The following is a 17,545-nucleotide window of genomic DNA, read 5'->3' on the forward strand; positions in this document are numbered from 1 at the left end:
GCAGGAGGCAGAGGGAGAGGAGAGTCAGGCTCCCCACTGAGCAGGGAGCCTGACATGGGGGCTCCATCCAGGTCTGAGATCGTGACCAGAGCCAAAGGCAGACGCTTAACCCACTGAGCCACCCAGGCGTTCCTCCCTGAACCCACTTTCAATTAGTTCATGGAAGTGTATAAATGTGCAGCTGGGGAGTGTTCCTTAGAGCTGAGAAGATTACTGTGCATGTTTTTGGCTTCGTGAAGGCAGCACATCCACAACACCTTTCCCAGAACCATGGCAATCAAGTCAGAAGCTTCTCTCTCTTTCTTACATTCAAAAACACTATCAAAATGATTAATATAATTTGAATGAGTACTTTCAGATAAGAGAGACATACGTTAAAATTTTGACCTCTGGATAAAATTTTATAAAGCCCTTTTCTCTCTTGTCTTACCTCCTTTACTAATTCTTTATATAGATTGCAGTCACCAACACCCTAAGATGTTCTCTGCCATTTTGGCATCTAAATATCTCAGAGATTGTTTGGATAAAGACATCTTAGAAATAAACTTTAGACATGGAATTTTGAAAACACATATGAAATATACACAATTACAATGAAAGATTAAACAGAAATATCTGAATGTTTCACATAAGGATTAAAGAATGTATTAAAGTCAATTAACCCCAAAGGGAAAGGCCATAAAATAAAACCAATAGACAGACCAAAAGAATTATGATTTTTCCTTGTGGAGGAATGGTTGACTTGGCACCCCATACTGTTCCTTAAGAATTTAGGGTGGTATTTGGATGGTTGTGCTGGTTTTGTACTTTATACTGGGGATGTGTTGAGCAATGATTCCAAGGGTGATGACTGAGTAGAGAAGTTACTTTCAAATTACCTCTGGAACAAATTTGTTCGAATTCAAACTCATCCCTTCATTTCTGATGTGACAGCACCATGTTTATGTCTCACATGTATTGCAAATTTTCCATATTTAAATTTTTTTAAAAAGATTTTATTTATTTATTTGACAGACAGAGATCACAAGTAGGCAGAGAGGAAGGCAGAGAGAGAGAGAGAGGAGGAAGCAGGATCTCCACAGAGCAGACAGCCCAATGCGGGGCTCGATCCCAGGACTCTGGGATCATGACCTGAGCTGAAGGCAGAGGCTTTAACCCACTGAGCCACCCAGGTGCCCCTCCATATTTAAATTTCTTGATCTTCCTCTAGAAATATGCTTCTCTTCTGGTCTTCATAAGTAAATAATACCTCTATCTTCTTAGAATCTTGGGAGCCACCTTTGACGACTCCCTCCACGTTTAGTGTATCATTAATTCACCTTGACTGCACTTTCAAAGTGTGTCCTTTTTAAAAAGGTTTTTATTTAAATTCGTTAGTTAACATGCAGTGTAATATTAGCTTCAGGTATTATAGTGATTCAACATTTCTGTACAACATTTGGTGCTCATCACAAGTGCATTTCTTAATCCCCATCACCTATTCAACCCATCACCTCAAAGTGGACCTCTTTACTTCCCCAACTTCCCAGCCCCACCACCTGAGCCTGGACTTCTGCAGTAAACTCCTAAGTGATTTTATAACTTCCACGTTTTACTTTGTTTTTATTTAGTGAAGTTTTGTCTTTTAAGATGTACAGCTGGTGGGATCTGTTTGTGCATCTTCACCGGCAGCTGGGGCATCTCTACTCTTGGTGTTTCTGGTGTAAATTACTTGAGCTCTGTGCTTTGAAATCAGTTTAATAAGTCCTTTACTAAGGAACTCCTGAAGGTTTGCCCTGGCCAGAGGACCTTGAACCCTTAGTCTCTCAGAAACAAAGCTAGGGCTATAAGCTTGTAGTTGGGAATTTCCTTGTAGAGTTTTGTTGCTTTGTTAAACAAGACCAGGCTATTGAGCTTGTCCCCAACTTTGCCTTTGGACCACTTTCTTCTTTTGACTTTTCCCTAAGATTTGTTCCCTGGGTCTTTGTCTTTTTGGCTTTGACTTTCTGTCATATTTCTTCTTCTTGTTGCCTTTGGGTGACATTGTGAAGCTCAGAGAGCAGTGGCCACCCCTGCAACCCTGCTAAGATGTCAGACAAAAAGAAAGCTAACTTCCATGTTTTTCTTTCTTCAAACTCTTCTCCACACAATGGTTAGAACTGGGATAAGCCATACCACTGTAATGTGGTATCCCCAAAATAGAATGTTTCAACCAAGGTAGACATTTAATTCTCTCTCAAGTAATATTTAATCTAAGTGGGAGTTTTCAGCTAATGGTCTGTTCTACTATTGTCAAAACATGGTTTCTATTTTGGGCCATAGACTCTATTTGTTACTATCTTCTAGCAGCAGGTAGGAGGGAGAAGTTCAGGGGAACATATATCTTGTTCTTTTTGGAGACTGCCTAGAAGCTTGGAGCATTTATATAACTTCCTGATGGTCACACAACTATCTGATGACAGAGCTCATGGATCTGAGGTTTGTGTGACTCCAAAGCCACGATATCACTCTTATGGGGAAAGAAAACCTATAGCTGTTGCACTCCAATTAACATTGAACCTATTAAAATTCATATTTTGAAATAATTATGTAAAGTTTTAATTATTTATAGTACGACACTATTAAGAGTGAATGAAGATAAATAGACGTAAGAATATTTGAAAAGTGTATCTGTGGATGATAGGAAACAAATATATCACCACTATAAGGGAAAAATACTCACCCTCTACTGATGGTATTGGAAGCAGAGGTGTGAAAGAGAGTCTCTCCTGTGGGAGTTCTTAAATGTGTGGAGCAAAGTCCTCAATAAAATAAAAAACTTAATTTTCAATTCCATTTCTTGGTTATATTCTTTAAATAGTTCTAGTAGCGAGGTGTTACAAAGTGTAAGTGGCTCCTCTCTCAAGTTAACATCGAGCAGAGAATAGGGGAAGTCAGACCTCAGGATACCAAAAGCTATGGCCTTAACCCTGGGTGCTGATCTCTGGCTACATCCATGCCTGGTATCAGTACTCTGGGGATGGGCCCTATATTGGTTCACTAAAACTGCTGTAACAAAGCATCACAGTGTAGGTGGCTCATAGTTATTTTTTAATTTTCAACGATTTCATTTTCTCATGATTCTGGAGGCCAGAAGTCAGAGATCAAGGTGTCTGAGGGTTGGTTTTTGTAGATGGTAGACGGTAGTCCTTCTTTCCTGCTCCTTCCCGTGGTCTTCCTTCTTTACCTGTCTGTACTTAATCTCCTCTTCTTCACTTTATTCCCTATTTTTATAAGGATGAGAGCCCACTCCCGTGACCTCATTTTACCTCTTTAAAGAACCCATCTCCAAGTACAGTCACATCTGAGGTACGACGTATAGAACTGCAACACATGAATTTTGGAGAAACACAATTCTGCTCATAACAAGGGCAAAGAATCATTGCTTTTAAGCCCTGCCCCACAGGTGGTCCTGTGTAGGATTCTCAAACTTTTTTTTTTCCAATTTATTTATTTTCAGAAAAACAGTATTCATTATTTTTTCACCACACCCAGTGCTCCATGCAAGCCGTGCCCTCTATAATACCCACCACCTGGTACCCCAACCTCCCACCCCCCCCGCCACTTCAAACCCCTCAGATTGTTTTTCAGAGTCCATAGTCTCTTATGGTTCACCTCCCCTTCCAATTTACCCAAATTCCCTACTCCTCTCTAACGCCCCTTGTCCTCCATGCTATTTGTTATGCTCCACAAATAAGTGAAACCATATGATAATTGACTCTCTTCTGCTTGACTTATTTCACTCAGCATAATCTCTTCCAGTCCCGTCCATGTTGCTACAAAAGTTGGGTATTCATCCTTTCTGATGGAGGCATAATACTCCATAGTGTATATGGACCACATCTTCCTTATCCATTCATCCGTTGAAGGGCATCTTGGTTCTTTCCATAGTTTGGCGACTGTGGCCATTGCTGCTATAAACATTGGGGTACAGATGGCCCTTCTTTTCACGACATCTGTATCTTTGGCGTAAATACCCAGGAGTGCAATTGCAGGGTCATAGGGAAGCTCTATTTTTAATTTCTTGAGGAATCTCCACACTGTTCTCCAAAGAGGCTGCACCAACTTGCATTCCCACCAACAGTGTAAGAGGGTTCCCCTTTCTCCACATCCTCTCCAACACATGTTGTTTCCTGTTTTGTTAATTTTGGCCATTCTAACTGGTATAAGGTGATATCTCAATGTGGTTTTAATTTGAATCTCCCTGAGGGCTAATGATGATGAACATTTTTTCATGTGTCTGATAGCCATTTGTATGTCTTGATTGGAGAAGTGTCTGTTCATATCTTCTGCCCATTTTTTGATGTGTTTGTCTGTTTCGTGTGGGTTGAGTTTGAGGAGTTCATTATAGATCCTGGATATCAACCTTTTGTCTGTACTGTCATTTGCAAATACCTTCTCCCATTCCGTGGGTTGCCTCTTTGTTTTTTTGACTGTTTCCTTTGCTGTGCAGAAGCTTTTGATTTTGATGAAGTCCCAGAAGTTTATTTTCGCTTTTGTTTCCTTTGCCTTTGGAGACGTATCTTGAAAGGATTCTCAAACTTTTAGAATCACCTGAGTAGCTTTAAAAAAGTGAAAAATGAGGTACCTGGGGGGCTCAGTCATTAAGTATCTGCCTTTGGCTCAGGTCATGGACCCAGGGTCCTGGGATCAAGCCCCATGTCAGGCTCCTTGCTCAGTGGAAAGCCTGCTTCTCCCCTACTCCCCCTGCTTGTGTTCCCTCTCTTGCTGTGTCTATCTCTGTCAAATAAATAAAATCTTTAAAAAAAAAAGGAGAAGTAAAAAACACCAATACTTAGGCATCGCCCTCAGAGGTTTGATTTGATCTGTGTGGGATGGGGTATTAGTTTCTAAAAGCTTCCTGGTAACTTAAATGCATGGCTGGGCTTTGAACACCACTGTCCTAATGGTTCTATTTCTTAACTGTGTAAAGGAAAGCACATTTCTTATCTTTCTCTAAATTTTCTTTTTGAAAATTCATCAAGAAACACAGCTCCTTTTTAATGAAAGATGTGTATTCAACAAAGTAATATTCAGGTCTAAAAAAAGAGCTAAATACTTCTAAGGTGTTATAGTTTCAAATGTCAAGCGTGGGTTTTGCAATATGCATTAGGCTTACGGTGTTTTTCTGCTTAATGAAAATAAATCAAAGAAACTTGGGCATATTCCTCAGAAAGCCAATGAAGTTAGGTAACTAACACTCTATTGATTAAGTTGACTAAAATGTCATACCTATTAGTGAGGAATTTTTAAAAATGTAACTTTGTTTTACTTTATTCTTTTTTAGTTCACAGAATTTCCCTTTCAGCAAATGGAAAGTTCATTTCAATTTTTTTTATTATTGCACTATAGTTGACATACAATGTTATAATTTCAATTTTTTTTATTATTGCACTATAGTTGACATACAATGTTATATTAGTTTCAGGTGCACAACATAGTGATTTGACGATTCTCTACGTTGCTCAATGCTCACCACGTAAGTGTAGTCACTGTCTGTCACCATACAACATTATGAAAATATTATTGACTAGATTCCCAATGCTGTATTTTTTTCATCTCTGTGACTTATTTATTTTATAACTGGAAGTTTGTACCTCTTAGTCACTTTTTCCTATTTCTAGTGAGGAAATTTCTTGATTAAAGTAATGTTTTTTGGCTTTCAGAAGAAGGCTAGATTTTCCTTTCCAGATGATATCAAAATCTGATAGAAATTAATTGATTTAATCAGGCCTATTTCTGTGTTTTGAAGTGAAGCCACTTATCTGGCATTTTTCATTACAGCTTGACAACAGTTGGCTGCTTCCCAGAATGCAGTACTGTGACAGAGATTATTTTATGAAGTCATGGATCAGCTGCTTTTGTAACTTGCTTTAATTGATTATGTGTACATTACTTCACTCTCTGGGCTTAAAAGAAGACTGCACTTGAGTGAGGAAACAGTTGATAATTGATAAAAGACCATTTCTATTATGCTATGTTACACTGTCTTTCCCATTGTGCCTTAATAAAAGGGTTTCAGTTTTTTTGAAAGTTGTTTTTAAATACTGTAATTTCTATTTTGACTGAATTGTGTAGCTTTAGAAGCAATATTTAGGATCACAAAAACCATTTGAACTATAGAAAATACTGTTCCAGTAGTGTAGTTGATTTTTATTTGTCCTTTCTCTTTGATGATTTCTGACAGAGATCTGAGGAAGTGAGCTTTTTTTTTCCTTAAGGATTTTGTTTATTTATTTGAGGGAGAGAGAAAGCATGAGCAGGGGGAGGCAGAGAGAGAAGCAGACTCCCCACAGAGTAGGGAGCCCAATGTAGGACTCGATCTCAGGACCCTGAGCTGAAGCCAGATACTTAACCATCTGAGCCAATCAGGCATTCCAGAAAGTGAGCTTATAAGTAAAACTAAACAACAAGGAAAAAACCCAACTATTATTACAAGTGTGCAGTACATAGTCACTTCCTAAAATTGTGGGGTACCCATATCTTGCTGGAACTATAAGAATTCCAAGGGCTGACATTAAACTAGACCTAAGTATATCAATAAGCATAGATACCTCAGTTAGGAACACTTAAGAGTGCAGAAATTCACTAGCACAGACCCCAAATGGGGGAACCAAATAATATGTTTTTCTTTTATTCAAACCGAGGACTGACCTGGGGCACAAGCGTCCACGTAGAGTGAGGTAGTGCTTTTCTCAATGAAAGGTGCTGCTTTTTGTTAAAAATTGATTGAATAAAAAAGAATGAGAAATGAGGTTTTGCATTTCAGTTTTAATCATTTTTCCCATGGAACCAGGAGTGGAGGTTTGGTCAGCAACTCAATGCTGCTGCAATTCTCAGTTATTATGTGGATTGTTAGCCCTCACAGTTCTGTTTTCCCTCTCTTTGCCTTTTGCTGATGGAGGAAATAGCAAAACCTCGTAGATACGGCTCCTGGCAAACATTGCAGTTTGGCTTCCCTCATGTCTTTAATATTGTTTTATCTGTATCTTGGGGATCACCATCCATTGGCTTTGGACTGAATACTCATAAAGATGTCTTGGGAAGCCTTTAAAATTGATCCCTCAGTTTTATCCTGGACTTATTGAATCAGACTTTCTGAGGAAGAGAATATGGAATCTTTGTTTGACCCTCTCCTGGGTGATTCTTGGTGTGGCCATTTTCGCTGGTCCAGGAATGGTCTCTGGGGACTTGTGCTCTGTTCTTGCAGAGTGACTGTTCTCAATTCCTTCCAATCCTCTATGTTTCCAGGCCTAACTTCGGCCTCAGAAGATGACTGGGTTCTTCCTTTCATTCGAAAGTAAGTCCATTCTGAAACTATCCCTCATGTTCCCTTTGTTTACCTCAGAAACGTCTCTAGTTATCATCTTGCTTTGAATTTCACAGAAAAGGGCTCCCTGATCAAAAAATAAACTCTACTTTCTTTTCAGTTTATCCATTATTATCTTTTTTTTTAAAAGATTTTATTATTATTATTTTTTTTTTTGAAAGAGAGGGAAGATGAGGAGGGGGAGGGGCAAAGGAAGAGGGACAAGTAGAATCCTTGTTGAGCAGGGAGCCAAAAGCCAGTCTCAATCCTAGGAGCTTGAGATCATGACCTGAGCTGAAATCAAACCTTTAACTGACTGAGCCACCCAGGCACCCCTATCCATTTTCATCTTTAATTTCCCTTCACACCACCATCTAATGCTTTTTTCCTTCCTTCCTTCTTCTTTCTTTCCTACCTTCCTTCCTTCTTTCATTCCTTCCTTCCTTCTTCTCTCTCTCTCTTTCTTCTTTCCTTCCATCCCTCCCTTCTTTCCTTAATTGTACCACTTCTCTTTGCCTTTGCACAACATAGGTTTCCCCTATCTGGAAAATTCTCCTCCCCCCATAATCCCTTATACTATTCAGTTTCTCAGTTGTTTCCCCACCAAAATTTCAGAAAGAACGGTATATTTCTTCCTTGCCACTAAGCTTCGGGGCTCCTGTTTTTATCACTCTAACCCTCCACCAGTAATTTCCTCTAATTATGAAATTAGTTTTCTTTTCTAGAAGTTAGAGTGACATTTCAAAGCAGGAAATAGAAAGTATGAAGAAAACTATAAAAAGAACATTTTTTTCTATCTTCTTTAGAAAATAAAATTGGAAATTCAAAAAGGATACATAAATTTTATCTATTATCAACATTTGATGAGTAAGAATCGTTGTCCCAATAAAGATTCTGGCTTCCCCCAAAAGATAAGGTTGGAAGATAAATCTGTCCTAATTTATTCTTGACATAGTCATCACAAGTAATCTTGTCTAATGATCCCTAACTAAGGCTTTGACTACAGTACCTGATGATGGATACTCAGATAGTTTACTGCAAGGTGTTTTAAACAGATCTCTCCTCATTTGGATTTGTCTTGTTACAATGCAGGAATCCCATTATTACTAGAATATCAGAATAATTGCCACATTCTCTGGAGTTGCCCATAATTTATAAACTATTTTATTTTTCTTTATCCCTTTATTTCTTAATTATTTAAATTAAAAATATGGTGACAGTATGGAAATTATTAAGTCAAATATTTTTAATAGAGCATATGACAAAAACAATATTCTTTTTTCTCTTCTCTTACTGCCTTGTTTCACTTAACTGGAAGAACCACTTCAATGTGTTTAGATATTTGTTCTGGCATTTACTTCCTTATTTGAAAATAATATACCTCTTGATTCATCATTTTTACTTTTATTAAGCTATATGATTATCTTTACTTTCTTATACCTCTTCTTTAAATTCAAAATCCCACATAAATTGCTGTTATTTCCAAGCATGCCCTGATTTGAAATATGTATACTACAAAACCACACTAAATAATTTGGTTTATGTAATAAAGTAAAAAATTTCACTTCCTCCTTATAATTTATTATGTCTAAATTTTTAGTAACATCTTTTCCCATTATCTTCTTATGACTATGTCAGTGCTTTCCGCAGTTGAGTGATCTCCTGTGTGACTGCATTTCTTTTATTTTTTTGTTCTTATTTTTAGCTGGAGTTAATAATTGCCTCATTTTTCCCCTTTAATGTTCTTGGAATGCTGTGTCTTCTATCCTCTAACAGTTCTGCAAAATATCTCCAGTACCGTCTTCTGTATGCTCAAGTCCTCTGCTTCCTATCCCAGTGTGCACTGTGTTCAAAGGGCCTGAGGCACAGCTGTCACTCTAGGAGGGCCCACTGCTTCTTCTTGTTTTCTAAATTCATGTCCTCTTCCTTTTTAGTTTATTATTATTTTTTTTTTTTTTGTTTTGGTAAGGCATAACTTGCAATGGCTTCTTGAAAAAGTGTGCTTGGGAAGTGAATTTTTTTTAAACTTTGCTTGTGGACTTCACCACAGGATGATTAGAGGAGTTAGCTAGATCTTTTGTTGAGGGGTCTACCCACCCACAAAATACCATTAATCCATAAATCTTTTCTCTTAGGCAGTTTAGTTTCACCAGAGAAGGTTCCTCAATCCCTTGACAAGGGGAATGCAACCTGAAGGCATTCTCTGTGATTTTTGCACAGATTTTCACATATTACACTCATTTTCAGCATTGTCCCCTTCACTTGCCCTCTTCCGTGACTGCTGTGCCTGAGTCTGAAACCCCTGTCCTTTGCTTTCTCTGGAAAATAAACCTCAGATTTCTAGTGGGTACTGAAGGTTAGAACTTGGGAGCTGTGGTGTGCTGGGAGATGTTTAACAACTAGCTCTCTAAAAAAATCAAAACAAAACAAAACTCGGATTTGTAGCATTTGCCACCTTCTCCAAATATTCATCCTATGGTTGCTTTCCAGCTCAATACGAGGTCACTGCAGAGTTCCCTCTTGCAAGCTGGTACAAACCAGCGGCAGCCCGCCAGTGATTGAAAGAGTCTAAAAATCCCTTCACTTTAGCGAGGGCCCTAACTTTCATCTTCCAGAGTACCTAGCATCTCCGTTTCATGAGCATTTCCAGGGGCAAATTGGCTTGCTTCTTGTAGCCATTGGCTTCACTTTTCTCCTCTCTGCTAAAATGTTCCCTCCATCTGCTTTCCATCTTCAAATGTTGGATTATAGTCACTTCTTCATTTCACTGAAGTTGGAGTTTGTGTTTTTGTTTCCTGTCATCTTTGTGGCTTCAGAATTTTGAGAGAAGGGAGCAAAAAATGCCTTTATGTTGCCATCATGAAACCAAAAGTTCTACTCATTTTTCTAAATAAAATCTAGAATGACAAAATGACACCTGTTGTTGTTAAGAATATTTTGAATAATCTTGTCTAAATCTTTGAAAACCTAACTTACAGCATAAAATTTGGAGAAGGAATTTTTGACTTTGCTACATAGACTAAATTATTCAGTGCAGCTCTGTAGTACTTACAGTTCAGATCAGGGCATGCTTGGAAATTGCAGCAATTTGTGGTGGGATTTTGAACTTAAAAGATGTGAAAGAATGTGGATTAGGGGAGATATAGATCAAGTGTGGAGTTATCTTGTGTTGGACCCTCATAGGTTCTTTATCAGATATTGTAGCCAAAGGTAATACTGAGTTCTGAGGAGGGTAATTTTGGGGGGAAAATTGGGTGAGGGTGGGGATAGGGGCATATCAATTCAATTTTCAGATTAGAAATACAGAATTAGAAACATAGAATGTCCTTTAAAAATAAAGATTTTATTTATTTATTTAACAGAGAGAGACACAGTGAGAGAGGGAACACAAGGAGGGGGAGTGGGAGAGGAAGAAGCAGGCTTTCTGCTGAGCAGGGAGCCCGATGCAGGACCCTGGGATCATGACCTGAGCCAAATGCTGTCGCTTAATGGCTGACTCCCCAGAAACATAGAAAATGTCCCAATAAAATGTGTACCCCTTTTAGATGTTAATAGCAAAAACATCCCCCCCTTTTTTTTTCTATTTTGGGGTCAACAATGATCTATAAAACAGGATAACATAGGGGTTAAGGCATAGAATTCTCAGTGTTTCGGTCTCAGGGTATGAATCTGCCAGATGCTAGTAGTCATGGGAATTGAGCAAGTGTCTTCATCTCTTGGTGCCTCAGTATTCTCATCTGGAAAGTTAAGATAGGACTAGAAAATCCTCATACACTTGTTTTGAGGACTAAGTAAGTTAACATAGTTAAGGCACTTACAGTGTGTAAAGCAAAGTAAGTGCTTGATAAGCAGTAGTTACTGTTACTCTTGCATCTGGCATTAGTAATAACCAAATTTACATTGGTTAATACTTATCTATTAAAATAGACATCAATATACATTAATGTCACATTAAAGTCATAATGTTCACGTTTTATTGGAGTCTGTTGTTGTTTGTGATCCATAGTTCTCTTGCTGCTTCAGCACCCTCCCAATAATTTAATAGACAGAAAGTCAGCTCCAACTATGTACAGTTTTACTGTGCTAAATGCTGAGGTTATAGAGTTTCCCAAATGAACTCATTATTTGGAGAAGAAAAACAATATTAGAACCTTTCCTCATTCTTTTTTTATATTTTTAAAAAAGAGTTTAGGAGGGTATGTGCTTTGGTGAGTGCTGTGAAGTGTGTAAACCTGGCGATTCACAGACCTGTACCGCTGGGGATAAAAATATATGTTTATAAAACATAAAAATAAATAAAAAAAGAGTTTATTTATTTATTTGTGATAGAGGGAGAGAGTGATAGCATGAGCAATGAGGAGGAGCAAAGGGAGAGGGAGAAGCAGACTTAGGGCTCGATTCCAAGACCCTAAGATCATGACCAGAGCCAAAAGCAGATGCTTAATTGGCTGAGCCACCCAGGTGCCCCAGAACTTTTCCTCCTCGTCACACCAAAATAAACTCCAGATGGATCAAAGAGTTATACTTAAAAAAGAAAAACAGAGCCACAGAAATACAGATAGGAGGTATGGGTGAATATTTCAATGTATTTGATGTACAGGAAGCTTTTCTATTTTTTGACATAAAATCAGAAACATTAACACAAAAGATGGGTACATTTTCTAAATAAAAATTTAAGGGGCACCTGGGTGGCTCAGTGCGTTAAGGCCTCTGCCTTTGGCTCAGGTCATGATCTCAGGGTCCTGAGATCGAGCCCTGCATCAGGCTTTTCTGCTCAGCAGGGAGCCTGCTTCCCCCTCTCCCTGCCCATCTCTCTGCCTACTTGTGATCTCACTCTCTGTGTCAAATAAATAAATAAAATCTTACAAAAATAAAAATAAAAATTTAAGTTGTGACTGAGGGAGGAATCATCAAAACAAAGTCAAGAGTGAAATGCAAACTAGGAAGAATAATGACAGCGCATAGGATACGTATGATACATAAGAATAAATTTAATTGCCAATTAACTGGAGAAGGGCAAACAGCCTGAAAGAAAACTACAAGAACAGGCCATTCACAGAAGAAGATGTTATAAATGGAAAGAGTTGCGAAGTTCTTCACTAAAATTTAAAGAAATTTAAATCAAACAAAAGAGATTTTTCATTTACTGGGCATGGTGGTATGGGCAGAGTGGGAGGGACACACATTTGAACAGAAAACCACTATTTCCAGGGTCCTGAGTCAAGGGAAAATATCCTTTGGGGGTGGGATTATTTTGGCTTCTGACCTGAGTGCCCAGCCCCTCCTCCCCCTTACCTCTGCTTTCAATGTACCTTTGAGAGTGCTCTTTCCGTGCCTGTTTGTTTCCTTGGAAAATGCCTCGCAGGTTGCCTGAGATCTGATGAGGCTTCCAGCTGTACATTAGTCATACATAGCAATTACTTCACTTTCGTATGAGCCAAGCATGTCCGACATTTAAAATAACTGCCTTCTGAAGAGCTAGAGTTGACTGCTGTGTGGCCGTTTGGTTTGATTTTGCTATTTTCTGAGACCTTCTACTGTAGATCTCTGTATACATCTTCCTCAGGGGCCCTGACTCTAGAGGGAAACAAACCAAAGCAAACCGTCAGAGCTTCTGGGGGAGAAAGGGACTGGACTGGTTTGTTTGTGGGCTCATTTATTCAATAAATGTTGAGAACTTACTATGTGCTAAGTGTCAGATACTACTCTAATCATTGGGCATATAAGAGTGAACTTAAGTTTCTGTGGAGCTTATTCTGGGTGGGGGGAGGGACAGACAATTCACAAAATTGAATAAAAATTTCATATGGCTGCTGTGAAGAAAATAGTCAGGTAACGAAGAGTAGAAGGGTGCCTGGGTGGCTAGTATGTTAAGTAAGTATCTGTCTTCGGTTCAGGTCCTGATCCTGGGATCCTGGGAGGGGTTCTGGGTTTGAGCCCTACATGAGGCTCCATGCTCAGTGGGGAGTCTGCTTCTTTCTCTCCCCACCCCCTCCTGCTCCTGCTTTTCCTCTCTCTTTCTCTCTGTCAAATAATACATAAATGAATAAATAAATCTTAAAAAAAATAGAAGTGTGGAGGTAGATAAATGTATACAGATGCACACACATTACACACACACACACACACACACACACACATGGTTCTCAAACTTTAGTGTGCATTTGAATCACCTGAAGGACTTATTAAAACATTAAGATTTCTGTGTTCCCTCCCTCAGAGTTTCTGATTTAATAGGGGCCTGATGTGGGGCCTGGAAATTTACATTTTTAAAAAGTTGTCAGGTGTTGCCGCTGCTGCTGTAGAGACGGCACCTTGAGAACTACTGGTGTATGTTATTAGGTGGTCCCAGAACGCCTCCAAAGAGGTAATATATTTGGGTGATGAGAAGGAGCCAGTGAGATGAAGATGGTCAGTGTAGGAGGTAAGGGGTGGGACTGAAGAGCTTTCTAGGTAAAGCAGAGAAACTGTGGTTTGAAGAAAGCAGAGAGGCTCATGAGTCTAATAATGAATGGAGGGGACAGGGGCAAGAGATGCAGTCAGAGGAAGATGTGGAGAGAGTCCTCTACTCTGAAAGCACACTTAAAAAAATCCAGAGTAACAACACAACAACAAGCCAATGCTGGAGTCCACCTCCAGAGACTTTGATTTAATTAATCTGGATGGCACTTAGGTATTTTTTTTAAATATTTTATTTATTTATTTGACAGAGAGAAATCACAAGTAGATGGAGAGGCAGGCAGAGAGAGAGAGAGAGAGGGAAGCAGACTCCCTGCTGAGCAGAGAGCCTGATGCAGGACTCGATCCCAGGACCCTGAGATCATGACCTGAGCCGAAGGCAGCGGCTTAACCCACTGAGCCACCCAGGCGCCCCGGCACTTAGGTATTTTTAAAAGCTCTTTATGTGTTTCTGTTGAGCAGCCAAAACCGAGAATGATGGATACAGGTCCTTTGTAAGTGTGTAAAAGTTAAGATTTTGTATCAAGTGTGATGGGAATCCAGTGAGAAGTAGTGGACATACGTGGGTTTAGTTTCTAGATGCTAGAATGGATTTTGTAAGGTGTTAAGAGTGAATGAGGAACCCAGTAAGAAAATGTTACAATTGTCTAGGTTAAAAGTGATATTGGCTGTGTTTACATGGTAGTAGTGGGTATGGTGAAAAATGGGATGCAGGATGGTGGATGGGATTTTAGTTAGAATAAAAGAGACTTGCTAGTGCATTGGATATGAGAAGTGAGAGAGAGGGAACATCAACTGTGATTCTAAGGCTACCTTTCAACTGGGTGAAAGGTGACACCATTAACTGTTAACACTGGGATAGATAACAGTTTTGGGGAGAAATAAGAAAGCTTTTATTTTGGTTTTGTTAACTCAAAGATGCCTTTAATGAGAGTGAAGAACTGGATGAGTTTTAGGGAAAGAGTGGGAATGAGGGTAAACCCATGCCTTGCTCCTTTGACAGGACTGTTGTGATAGCTGGCTAGGAAAGGATTATTGTTCATGGAGATTTCACATGCTTCTTAAAAACAGTAACCTCTCCTCTAACTATGTGGTTTTTTAAATGGGTGAACACAATCATGGCAAGAACTTTCTAGAAAACCTGTGAGCTTGAGCTGGTGGGCATGTGGTAGGCCCACAGTAAATATTTGTTGAATTAATCAACGAACAGTGAGCGAACTGGGGACTTTAATATATCAAGTCTATTTATCATTTTGGTGGGTGATGTGTATTCAGATTACATTGTGTAGGGAATATAAATATCCGGTGGTTTCCAGTTAGATTATCATAAAATATTTAACTGATCAAATGAATCCAAAAGGGCAGAAGGTTTTTGGTGTAAGCTGTGTTGATTTCCTTGTGATACCCAAGGAAAAGGGATACTAAATTGAATCTCCTAAGACTTGTCTGGATTTCTAGTTACATGTCTCTTTGTCTTTTTTATTTTTCCCATGAGCCAGTGTCACCTGTGGTTTTAGCAGAATCAGATCAGATTTGGAACCCGCCTTCATAGAAAGATAGCTTGTTTCTCTGTATGTCATGGTGAAGAGAGGTTTGGGGGCAGTGTACCTATAAGCCAGCTTGGTGCAGTGTGGAATGTGAGATCATAGGCAACTTATCTGAGAAGTCAAAGATAATCAACATTTGCCTATGAGTGCCTTTTCTGATGAACCAAAAGTCAGAATTTGTTTCTGAAAAGGAGGGTCCGTTCCTACAACTAGAGAGATCAGAGAAGAAGCTGAGAATGGTTGCCAGACTGTATTCAGATGCCCAAACTTGTGAATGAACATGTGGAGTCCCTCCCTAGTTCAGGCTGCCCTGTCCCTAAATCATGGAGTAGAGAGCTGCTCAAACTCATTTCTCCTCATTAGCTCCCTTTAGGGACAAATTATTCTGCTTCAGTTGCAAAATGGGAAAGAAGTTGAATCCATATCTTAACAACTATCATCTAAGTTCTGAAGGGAGGGGCAAGCTCTGTTGGTAAAAATAGCTTGATAATTCACTTAGGAGCACAAAGTGAAACAGGGGAATATGTTGGAGGCTCGACCCAAGGTTGAAGAGGAGAAGGGGTAAGCTGACATCCTGCTGTGAGGAGGAGAGTTTGTTGCACTCTTTCCAAAGGGGTAAATTGAGAGAAGAGAGAGAAGCTTGCAGATGCTGCAGAGCTGGGTGAAGGGATTTGTGGAAATGGTACAGTGGTAGGATGGCCAAAAGATAACTTAGGAAGAAATACTCTATGTTCAGTTTGAAATTGTTTGCTTTGCTCTTGTATATACTCCTTTTATATCTCTTTTGAAATAATTGACAAAGACTCTTATATTCACTGAAGTTTTATGTGAGTAAAGCTTGAGTTTGGCATTAGGTTCAATGGTGGAGACAGACAAGTCTGAAGTAGGAGTTGAACTGACCTTGAGAATGCAAGTTCTGTCTAATCCTTACACTCTACACACCTAACAAATCCTCAGAAGTTTTGCACAGGACTTTGGTGGGAGACCCAAACCCCAGCTGACTCTTGAGTTGTGAAATTTTGGATAGCAAAGATTTTTCTCTTGAAAAATCTAGGGTTCTTTTTCTTTTAAATTGATTTGGGCCCCAGGGGCTCTTCTTCAGTTTTACTAGATGTTTCATTAAACCCATGACCCTGACTCATGAGTTTTTCCACTATTTGCTTCTCCAGCTAGTGCAGTCTCCTTTGTCTGATCTCCCTTTGTCTTGGATCTGGTTCTCCTTCCCTTGCTCCTGTGGATTTGTGCAAGATCAATTTTTCAGTTCTATACCTGGATAGGGAACTATTGTACCCTGTCCAGCACCTGAACCTGGAAGACCTCTGATCACTCAGGAAGGAAGATTAGACATGACTAATATTCTGGGAATTGTTTACCTGAGTGTGAGTATGGGTAAACATTTGTTTTCCAAAGATCATGTTTACCATGATCACATGGATTTAAACAGGTGAGGATTTATGGCATATCAAATGATAGCAAGAGACCATTTCTCTTAAGAGAGGAAGAAGACAACAAAATATTCATTATTAGCCATCTTGTAAACCCCAGAACCAGTGCCTTGAAAACACTTTGTGTATTGCAAATATCAAAGTCAGCACATATGTTTTTAGAGGAAATGATTAAAAATGCTAATATAAGATAATTTAAAAATATTTTAATATTTCTACTGAGTCTACTTTGCTACTTCAGAATTTGCTAAATATAAGGAGGCAGAATTGCAAGTTAGGAAAGTGGTTTATATGTGCACACTGACCTTTTGACTTCATTCTACCGGTTGCTTAATATTCTTCTATAAAGAAATTGTTTCCAGTAATAAAATTGCATTGCAAAAACTTCTTAGGTTATCTGAGACCAAAATTAGACATCTAGAATAACAAGAAAATAATTCTTGCCTAAGGGCTGCTTTAGACAAGAGAAGCACAGTTGTGAAATCATTGTAAATGCATTTCTTCCTGTAGAATTTGCTACTTAGGAGGTTCATTGTGTTTCAGCAAGTCTAGAGTGGGAATGGTGGAAATAGAGGCCTGAGGAGATGAAGGATACAATAGGGTACCTGACTTGAATGGTTATACATTTTATGGCCTGTGATTAAATTTGGTGAGGGTTTAATTACAAAATGAACAAACATATATGTTTTCATACCATGCTGATTACTAATATAAAAATTGCATATAAATACCTGTAGTGGATTGCCTTTGTTGTCTATCCAGCACTA

At 38.9% G+C, this 17,545-nt stretch overlaps 1 pseudogene; it reads right to left on the reverse strand.

Annotated features, from left to right (window-relative positions):
* Window positions 1-1,624: 1,624 nt before the first annotated feature.
* LOC122903468 lies at window positions 1,625-2,023 on the reverse strand (annotated as a pseudogene).
* Window positions 2,024-17,545: the final 15,522 nt, after the last annotated feature.

Source organism: Neovison vison, chromosome 3, assembly GCF_020171115.1.
Source record: "Neovison vison isolate M4711 chromosome 3, ASM_NN_V1, whole genome shotgun sequence".
Classification (NCBI taxonomy): domain Eukaryota; kingdom Metazoa; phylum Chordata; class Mammalia; order Carnivora; family Mustelidae; genus Neogale; species Neogale vison.